The following is an 11200-nucleotide window of genomic DNA, read 5'->3' as shown; positions in this document are numbered from 1 at the left end:
GATGCAGTTGAGGGTCCCATCAGCCACAGTGGGGGAGAAACCATAGTATTGGAAGAATCTTATATGTTTCAGTAACATATCTCACTCTTCTAAACTACAATAACTACAAATCCAACTTGTACAACCTTTCCTCATAAGAAAATCCTTCCATACCTGGGATTAACCTAGTGAACGTTCTTTCAACTGCCTCCAGTACCAATATATCGTTTCTTAGATAGATGGCCAAATATGATCCAGTTGTAGTGTGACTAATGCCTTTTCTATTTTTACCAAGATATCTCTATTTTTACACTCCATGCCCTTTAAGGGACTGGAAACAGTTCATTGTTCCAGCTGTGCCTTGAGTAGCTTTAGAAAGCAATCTGTTTTATACTCCATTCCCTCTGAAATAAATGCCAACATTGCCTTTGCCTTCCTTATTATCTGCTGAACTTGGATGCTAGCTTCTTGTGATTCCAAATCCTGATCTGTAGTTTTCTGAAATTGTTTTCAATTTAAATTGTGTTCAACTTGTCTGCCTCCTGCCAAAGTGCATCACCTCACATTTTCCCATGTTATTTTCCATCTGCCAAGTTTTTGCCCATTCACTAAACCTGTCTTTATCTCTCTGCAGACTGTTTGTGTAATCCTCACCACTTGCCTTCACGTCAATTTTTGTACAACTTGATTATAAGTTTATTTACTTGCCTTATCTAAGTCATTAATATATAGTAAATAATTGAGACTCTATGACATTCCACTAGTTGCAGGTTGCCATCCTGAAAAATGCCTCCCATATCCCAACTCTGTCTTCTATTAGTTAAAGCTAGAAATCACCCAACACCAGGTTATAGTCAAGAGTGTGGTGTTGGAAAAGCACAACAGGTCAGGCAGCATCCAAGGAGCAGGAGAATCAATGTTTCAGGCATAAGCCCTGATCTCACTGGAAAGTGGGGCCAGCTTGGCTGATACAGACTTGTGCATGTCAAGTTCTATGCCTGTTTAAAAACACTCCATAGTGTTGTCCTGGGTTAGGAGGAGCACAGTTCAACATTCAGGGAAGTTGCTTATTTCGAGAATTAGATCCACTTCATTTTAAAATTGCATTGTGTGCAGTGGAAACCATAGGGTAACTGTCATGTCTGAAACTATGAATAATACTTTGTCAATTAAAATCCTCAATTGAAGACTAGATCAAAGTAATTTATCAACAAAATTATTGATATTAAGATGGCTTTTAGAAAACCTTCATGTAATTTTAATATAGATTAGTAATGCTGGGTGAAAATCCGAATGTCAATTTACTGGTCAAGTTCCTGAACTTGAATGTTTTAGATGAAGCAATGGACAGATGAGTGCCTAAAATAGTGTTTTTTTGTGAAGTATTTCAAAAACATGATTTCCACATCTATATGATATATTAAGTGATTGGTAATAAACAAGCTTTAATAGTTGGGATAATGGCTTAGTGATTACCACTGTTGCCTCTTAGTGCCAAGGACCTGGGTTCAATTCCAGCCTTGGGTGACTGGAGTTTGCACATTCTCCTCATGCCTACTTAGGTTTGACATGTCCTCCAGTTTCCCCCTACAGTCCAAAGATGTACAGGTTAGGTGGAGTGCCTATGCTAAATTGTCTGTAGTGTGCAGGCTAGGTGGACTAGCCATTGTAAATACAGGGTCATGGGGATGTGGTGGGTCTAGGTGGGATGCTGTTTAGAGTGTCAGTGTAGACTTGATCAGCCAAATGACATCTTTTAGCACTGTAGGGGTTCAATGATTAATTATAATATGAATGTTACTGTGCTACTTAATTACTGGTTTGTTTTTGTTTGCATCTTGAGTCTCAATTTTCAGGTGATAAAATGGGGTCATATTCGAAAATAGTTTATAGAGGGCACTTTAAAAATAAAGGGTCTCCCATTTAAGATGGGGATAAGGGATTTTTTTTTCTCTTAGGGTCATTATTAGTCAGTGGAATATTCTTACTGAGACAGCAAGGGAGAATACAGCATTGCATATATTCAAGACTGAGTCAAACAGATTTTTAATCTAAAATGGAATAATGCATTATGGGTAACAGGCAGGAAAGCAGCATTACGGCAGCAATATTGAAAAGTGGAGGAGGCTCAGCTGAAGACTGTATTTGCACAGGCCTCTGCAAAAAAAAACTTTGGTGGTCCTATCTTATGAGCTTTGCGATTTAATCTCCAATTTTTACCATTCTGAGGAAATGCATATACACTTTAATTCTTCAAAGTTTGTGAGAAAATTTGTAGCTCGGGTGCTCGTTGTTGTGGTTCTGTTCGCCGAGCTGGGAATTTGTGTTGCAGACGTTTCGTCCCCTGTCTAGGTAACATCCTCAGTGCTTGGGAGCCTCCTTGAAACGCTTCTGCGATCTTTCCACCGGCATTTATAGTGGTTTGAATCTGCCGCTTCCGGTTGTCAATTCCAGCTGTCCGCTGCAGTGGTCCTAAACTACGAAAGCAACCACCCCAACCACCCCAACATATAAATGCCGGAGGAAAGATCACGAAGCGCTTCACAGGAGGCTCCCAAGCACTGACGATGTCACCTAGACAGGGGACGAAATGTCTGCAACACAAATTCCCAGCTCGGCGAACAGAACCACAACAACATTTTAATTCTCAACATATCTCCTGGACTGTTCAGCTGATCAGGAACTTTCTGAATGGAGAATCTTCTATTATTCTATGACATGGTGAAATTAATATTGCATAGAGGGATTTTTCCCTCATTTTGTATGATCACATTTGATTTGTAAGATAATAAGAAATTTCTAATAGAAACATAAATGACTAATGAATAGTGGAAAGATAGCAGATGTCATAGATTATGAAGTGGAAAAAGAAGCTATTGGTTAGAAAGTCAATTCTTAGTCAAGTCAATAATTAGTCAGTAAGTAACTTGCAGAAAATGCTGTTTATATATTTATAATCTCAATTCCCAGCATATCAGGACTAAAGCTGCTGTGTAAAATTCTGGACAACAAATAAACCTAAAGCAGTATTTAAAGTCTTTTTGAACAGTATTAGCTCCTAGATCAATGATTGCCAACCTTTTTAAGTAAAGATCTTTTTGAATCTTAAATGCAACCCAGGATCCAATCAAAGAAAATATAGAATAAACTTTTAAAATTTTTTTAACAAGTCTAAAATCAATACGTATAACTAATCATTCTGTCTTCTACTCACAAAGTAACAGTGTGACACCAACTCATTATCTGCTAGTGCCTTGAAGTCTGGGTTATAGTTTAAGTCTGCTTGTCATATGGTCTGTCAACTGAGTAGCTGAGAGATGGGTACAATATTTCAACTTGATTGTCTTCATTTGGGGGAACACTGCCTTCACTTTAAAATCTCAGGATGATGGGAGTGTGAATTATTCTCTGTTTACAAGTCCCCAAAAATCACTGCCCTCAATCTGACTTTCACTCAATATCATTTTGCATGCTAATTATTTCTATATCAACTCCACTGCTTTGTAAATAAAATACCAGATGGAATTTGGTTCTAATCCATCAATGCCTACTCAGCCAGTTGAACATTGATTGCACTTTGGTGTTATAAAACAATGATAACTGTTGTCATGAAGAATAAAACTGAATACACCAAGAAACATTTTTGTTCTAATCTCTGAAGTTCTTTCTACATCGTGCCTTATTTTGGCAAAATAGTTGAAAGGCTATCATGAAAATCTTTAGCTCAAAACAGAGAGCCATAAATTCTTTAAAGGAAGGAATGTTAGAAGAGAGTACATAAATGTACATAAGAGTACATTATCCCAAAAATCCCATTGCTCAGATAGTTATTTCTTCAAGGTATTTCCAAGTTACACATCAGGACCTTGTGGAGATTTTTATTCAGCTAACTCAGTCGCTATTTCCTTGGGACAGTTACCCACTGTCTGGAATCCACCGAAAAGGTCCCCAACTCTGAGTTAGTCAGAGATTTCAGAGGATTCAGTTTTACTTAGGATTCATAATTACTGAGGTTAAATAAAGATTAAAAACCAATTCTACATCCTGGTTGCCATTAAACTTAACCCCAAACTCACCACTGACTCTATCGCTGAATGATCTGGCAATGCCACTCCATTATCGTGACACCCTCATCACCCTAATCTGACTCCACTATATCCAAAAGCACCTGACTCAATGGTACCTCCCCTACATGACCCCATCAGATCAGATACCCATCCCTTTTGTTCCGCACCCAAAGCTGACCTTCCTTCCCATCCTGATCCAATTCTCCAGATGTGACCACGGCCATACCACCCCTTTTGACTGTCACCATCTCCCTTTTACTGATGCATCCCCTTCACCTTACCAAACAACCTGTTGGAGCCAACATCCCCCGTCAGACTCAACCTATGCCAAGTAACCATTCACTTATGTCACACCGTACCCCCCACCAACCTGACAACCACAGATTGCTCCCCAACATACCTTTTACTTATCAAAGTGGCTGCAGCATATTTAAGTTATAGAGTATGATGACAACTGTTGTAAAAGGGATGTGATTTTCATTGACTATGCTGCTCCCTGTCCTGACGCCATCTCCACCAAATGCTCAAAATGTGTGTATGTACTTCCTGTCCAATGATGTTAGAGACAGCACTTCCAACTCCAACTTGAAAACCTGCACCAATAGCTAATTCAGCATTTTGAGACCTCTGTTTATGGACCATTCTACTAATAGCAATTAGGTGATTACAGTTAGATCAGGCAATAATGTTATGTTTACTGTTTATTCACCATTAAAAAAAATCACTAACACTTTTACTGGGTGATGCATACTCGTTTTTGCTTTTCCTTAATATTACTATTTCCTTCTATTACTAATCCAATAGAAATGACACTTGAAAATCCCAAGTCAAGGCACCAGACTCCCATGAAAAACCTGGAAAAAGTCATTGCCTTCCACCACAAGTGAGCACCAGGTGGAGAATAAGTTGCTCGTTGGGACAAACCACTAAAAGATATTTTATTTGTAAAAGAGTAAGATGTTACTGCTTGATCTGACTGTAATGAATTATTCTTTAATAAAACAAAGAACAACAGATGCTGAAAATCTGAATCAAGCAAAACCAAATTGCCAGAATAACACAGCAAGTGCAGCAGTTGCTGTAAAGACAAAACAGAATTAATGTTTCAGGTTAGTGACCCTTTAGGTTCTGAGGAAGAATGCCAGGAGTCAAAACATTAAGTCTGTTTTCTCTTCACAGATGCTGCCAGTTTCTCCAGCCACTTCTTTACATGAATCAATAATTCTTTGTTAATTCTCTGTCTGTAATTACAGGTTTCACAATGTCTAGCCAACTGCAATGGCCTTACAATTTGCGATAACTATTTTTGATTTTCTTAAAATGTTTTTTAGTTATATTTTTTCCTGGTTTGTATCTACTTTTCTTGATTCATTAACAAAAACATTTTATTTGCCTACCTCAGCAGATCATCATCAAGACAAGGGAGAAACATCTCTGTTCATTTTTTGCATATGACTTAAGCCATATATTTCCCAGTTCGGCACATTCCTTTAATTATTTTCCCATTGTGAATAACAGTATCCAATGCTTCACATTTTATTTTTCTGTAACTTTTCTTAACCTTAGATTCCTGACATGCACAATCACTTTGGCTTTTTGCCTCTTACCCTCTTACGGGTGTAACATTCTTTCTATGATTAGATGACTGGAACAACGCATGGTATTGAAGCTCGTGTCTAACATTTGATAAAGAAATGGTGTTATTTCCTTTAACTTTTATGTAATTTGAGATTGTTTGCCTGTATATGCCGAGACAAAAAAAAAACTGCAGATGCTGGAATCCAAAGTAGACAGGCAGGAGACTGGAAGAACACAAGCACGCTAGCATCAGGAGGTGGAGAAGTTGACATTTCGGGTGTAACCCTTCTTCAGGACTCAAGAATGTTCATCACTTATGGCAGCAGGAAAGAAAAATCTTTCAACAACAATGTATTGCAAAATAGAGAGAAAAATGTATTTGTTTGTATTGTGCAATTTCAAAGCTCATCATCTTTGAGTTTATTAACATGCAAAGGATTTACAAAATAAAAACAGAAAATCAGCAAGCCAGACAGCATTTAGAGAGAGAGAGAAACATAGTTGACATTTCATCAGAAATGGGAGAGGTTGCCAACATAATGGTTTTTAACAAGTGGTGAGGTGGAGACAGTGATAAAAAGAAGCAAGTCTGTAAAGAAAAAAAGGGAGAGTTTAAGTAAGAAAGAGCTTGTGCTGAAAGGCAAAAGGAAGTAACAATGTATTAAGTTGAGGAGTGAATGGCAGAATGATGAATTGCTGTTTAGAAAAAGTCAAAGAAAATTAAAATTGAAATCTACAAAGGAAACAAAATGGGGGGAAAATTATGGTCTGAAATTGCTGAAGACCATAGCATGCCTGATCAAAAGGTTAGTTGCTGTTTCTCAAGTATGCCTCTTCTGGAGTATTGTGTGCAGTTCTGGTTGCCCTGCTACATGTAGGAAGGATATTATCAAATTGGTTTAGAAAAAAATTACCAGGATATTGCCAGGAATGGAAGGGTGAGATATAAAAATAAGTTAGATACTTTGGGTCCTTTTTCACTGGTGTGGAAATGGTTGAGAGGTGACCTTATAGAGGTTTATAAAATCATGAGAGTTATAGATAAAATGAATAGCAAAGGTCTTTTCCCTAGAGTGGGGGAAATTCAAAATTAGGAGGCATATTTCTGAGTGGAGAAAGCTTTAGAAAGGACATGAGGAATAACATTTTTGAACAGAGTGTGTTTTTTGTGTGGAATGAACTGTCAGAGGAAGTGCTAGATGCAGGTACAGTTACAACATTTAATAGACATTTGGATAAGTACATGAGTAGAAAAGGGACAATGGTAGGCAAATGGGACTAGTTTGATTTGGGATCATGATCGATGTGAATGAGTTGGACTGAATGGTCTGTTTCCCAGCTGTACGACTCTATTACTTTGAGCTTCATTGATGACCATGTCAGTGAACTAGTAATCTAGAGCTCTGGGCTAATGCTTTGGGAAGATCTTTGAATCCTAACATGACAGATGATAAAATTTGAATGTAATCAAATCTAGAATTTAAAACTAGTCTAATTATGACCATGTAAACACTTTCAATTGTCATTAAAACCCACCTGGTTCACTTATAGAGTCATAGAGATGTACAGCACGGAAATAGACCCTTCGGTCCAACCTGTCCATGCCGACTAGATATCCCAACCCAATCTAGTCCCACCTGCCAGCACCCGGCCCATATCCCTCCAAACTCTTCCTATTCATATACCCATCCAAATGCCTCTTAAACGTTGCATTTGTACCAGCCTCCACCACATCCTCTGGCAGCTCATTCCACATACCACCCTCTGCGTGAAAACGTTGCCCCTTAGGTCTCTTTTATATCCTTCCCCTCTCACCCTAGTTCTGGACTTCCCGACCCGAGAGAAAAGATCTGTCTATTTATCCTATCCGTGCCCCTCATAATTTTATAAACTTCTATAAGGTCACCCCTCAGCCTCCGACACTCATGTGAAAACAGCCCCAGCCTGTTCAACCTCTCCCTGTAGCTCAAATCCTCCAACCCTGGTAATATCCTTGTAAATCTTTTCTGAACCCTTTCAAGTTTCACAACATCTTTCCGATAGGAAGGAGTCCAGAATTGCACGCAATATTCCAACAGTGGCCTAACAATGTCCTGTACAGCTGCAACATGACCTCCCAACTCTTGTACTCAATACTCTGACCAATAAAGGAAAGCATACCAAACACCTTCCTAATTACCCTATCCAACTGCGACTCCACTTTCAAGGAGCTATGAACCTGCATTCCAAGGTCTCTTTGTTCAGCAACAGTCCCTAGGACCTTACCAATAAGTATATAAGTCCTGCTAAGATTTGCTTTCCCAAAATGCAGCAACTCACATTTATCTGAATTAAACTCCAATTTGTCCTTATGTCCTTTAGGGAAGGAAATCTGCCATCCTTTGGCAGGCCTACATACCTGGTGATTCCAGACCCACAGCAATGTGGTTAACTCATAACTGCCATCTGTGAAATTAGGGATGGACAATGACAGCGGCTTAGACAGGAATACCATATCCCATGAATGAAAATGTAGGAAGCCAGATGATCTTCATGATTTCTCTGGGTTTTCAGTTGAGAGCTTTTACTTGAAACAAAGCAAATGCATTCATGAAATGAAGTATTATTGTTAAAGTTGAGGTGCAAAGAAGAGATACTAAACATAAATAAGAACACCTCTCTCTGTATGTTCCCCCTCCAAGCCACTCACCATCCAGACTTGGAAATAAGTCACCATTCCGTCAGTGTTGTTGGTCAAAATCTTGGAGCTTCCACCCCAATGGCATTGTGGGTAGACTACAATAGACGGACTGCAGCGGTTCAGGAAGACAACTCACCTCCACCTTCTCAAGGGGAACCAGGGAGAGGCAATGAATGTTGACCCAGCCAGTAACAATTCATCCCTCCAATAAATAAGATAAAATATTCAAGTCCCATGTATTAATAAAAAAGTGTTTTCCTTGCCTGATGTAAGAACACTGTCTCTAGCGCAGTCTGCCTTGCCCTGCATTCTCACCTTTCACTGTCTCACTTATAGTGTTAGGTGCATTAGTCAGAGGAAAATGGGTCTGGGTGGGTTACTCTTCGGATGGTTGGTGTGGTCTTGTTGGGCTGAAGGGCCTGTTTCCACACTGTAAGGGAATCTAAACATATGGTATGTAGTTTGACATTAACATAGCTGCATATGGCTGGACCTGGCTGTTCATTAGTACCTCAGTCTTCATTCTCTTGCTCTCTACCTTACACAGAAATAACCTTATTGCAATATATTCAATTTCAGCTTCATCCATTACCAACTTCAATCGAGCAATGCACAGACCATTTTCTATTTCATCAATTATTTCTGTATTTCTTAGTTCAATGCCCTTCACAAGTTGTTGACACTAATTCAGCAGAGAGGAAGTGTCCATATAGATATGCAAAAGTCTAAAGTTTCTATGTCAATTAAAATATTCCTAGGTTTTCCAGGACAGTCAATAATAAATGTATGTGGTGCAGTACTTGATTTTGTACAATATGACAAACATTACACTAAACGAGACCTTTTAAGGAAAAGTGCTGTTATGAGAAATTGACTACATGTTTCTATATTGATAATTTTGATGAAAGCACATTTAACAGTCAAAACAAAATGGTTCTAACTGCAATAAAACTATCATGTTCAGGAAATGTTCTGTAATTACCACTTACCCAGTTTGCCTAGTATATAACAATGAATTGTTTCCTGTTCTCTTAAACATAGCTTTATTTTGTTATAAAACTTGATACTCCAAACTTCAGGGTGGTCTAAGTGTCGACTAGTGAAATACATGGTAAAACTTGCTGAATAAACATAAGAAACTGTAGGTTCCCAGGATGCCATCATAACAACTAGTTAATTCTCAAAACAGAAACTTAAGTGCATCATACAACATTGTATTTGATAAATGCTGTGAAACTAATATGTTGGTAATATGCTTGTTATTCAACCATCTTTTCTAAATTAAAATTTGAGTCAGTTTTAAATCTGTACTTCTAGGATGATTTGGCCAGAAGTTCCTCTTTCATTTTTCTAATTACTCGTAATTTAAAAGAAGACAGGCTTGAACTATATGCATCTGGATTCAATATCCAAACATTTCAAATGTTCTTTCTTTATAGAACAGGATTCCTTAAGTAAGAAGAAACATAATTTATATATTTATGATTCTCTTGGCTTTAGAGATATTTACCACAGGCAATTCATAGAATAAAGTTGACATTGCACATTGTCACAAAGTAATGACTTTATAATATTTGGAAGAATGGACGATAGCTTTTGCTTTATTTACACCATGTTGCATGAATCAAATGTTAAGACAGAGACCAAGTGCGTCTTCAACAATTTTAACATTCTGAAATTTCTCTGATATTAAAATCTAACACTACCCTGAAGAAGCAATGTGCTGAAGCAGGTAGCAGCTGGCGTCAATACACAAAACGCAATATCATGAGGCTTTGATGCCAGCAAGGAACCTTACAGCTAGTACGATAGTCCCATTACCACATTTCTCATAAGTAGGGAACTGCTAGTGGAGTCTTGTCAAAATACTCCAAGTGAGCTTTAGAGCAGTATTAAATACTGCACAAAGTTAAGTTATTCATAAATTTAGGAGTAAATTGCACACGTAAGAGACAACCAAAGTGCTGCTGCAGCCAGCAACCTTGTGGTGTAGCTGTAATATCCCTACTTTGAGCCAGGAGGCCTGGTTTCAGGTCCCACCTGCTCCAGAGGTGTGTCATAACATATTTGAGCAGATTGATTAGGGGATACAATCCAGCCACTGATGTCCATGTGTGAACATAAATGAAATAGATAGGATTTTACAATTGACATACATGTATATCATTGGGACAGCTATCTTCTAGAGTTTGTTGAATTTCAATTTCACTCTGTCATGGTGGGGATTGTATCCATAACCCCAAAGCAAGAGCATCAAGTTCTGGATCATTAGCTGAGTGACATTACCACAACACCACTGCCTTACTGTAATTGATGACATATATGCTGAGGAGACTGCTGAGCCAATTTTTTAAGTTCTCTCTTAATTTGTTTCTGTCATTTAATGTGTAATTTATGGTTTATAATCAACCACAATTTGTCTGTTCGTTCATGTTATATTGGTTCTGAGTTCTCAAGTATAGATGCTTACTCATGATAATATTTATTGTTTACCTTGTTTGACCCCTGTATAGCAATGTTAGTTTATTTTAAACTGTGGAATTGTGTGCTTCATTCTTTCAATAACTAGCTGGAACTACAACTGTTTTCTTTCAACATAAAATGACCGGTTCAGTCCAAGACCATAACAATGTTAAAAATATTGAAGCTTGAGGGCTTAAAGTGACATGGTAACATGGATATAAAATTGTTTAACGTGCCAAAAGTGGAGACAAGTAGTGAATGTAAGTTTCTCAGACTGGAGGGAAATATAGAGAGGCATCTACCAGTGATTAGTTGAGGACTGATGCTTTATTTTGATAAATGTTAATTACCTGAATTTGACTACTGAGACAATTATTTCAAAGTTTGCAGATGACACCAAACATCTAAATGTAATAAACATTGAGGAGGACAT

Source organism: Chiloscyllium plagiosum, chromosome 3 (genome assembly GCF_004010195.1).
Source record: "Chiloscyllium plagiosum isolate BGI_BamShark_2017 chromosome 3, ASM401019v2, whole genome shotgun sequence".
In the NCBI taxonomy this organism is placed as follows: Eukaryota; Metazoa; Chordata; class Chondrichthyes; order Orectolobiformes; family Hemiscylliidae; genus Chiloscyllium; species Chiloscyllium plagiosum.
This window is presented reverse-complemented; position numbering follows the sequence as displayed.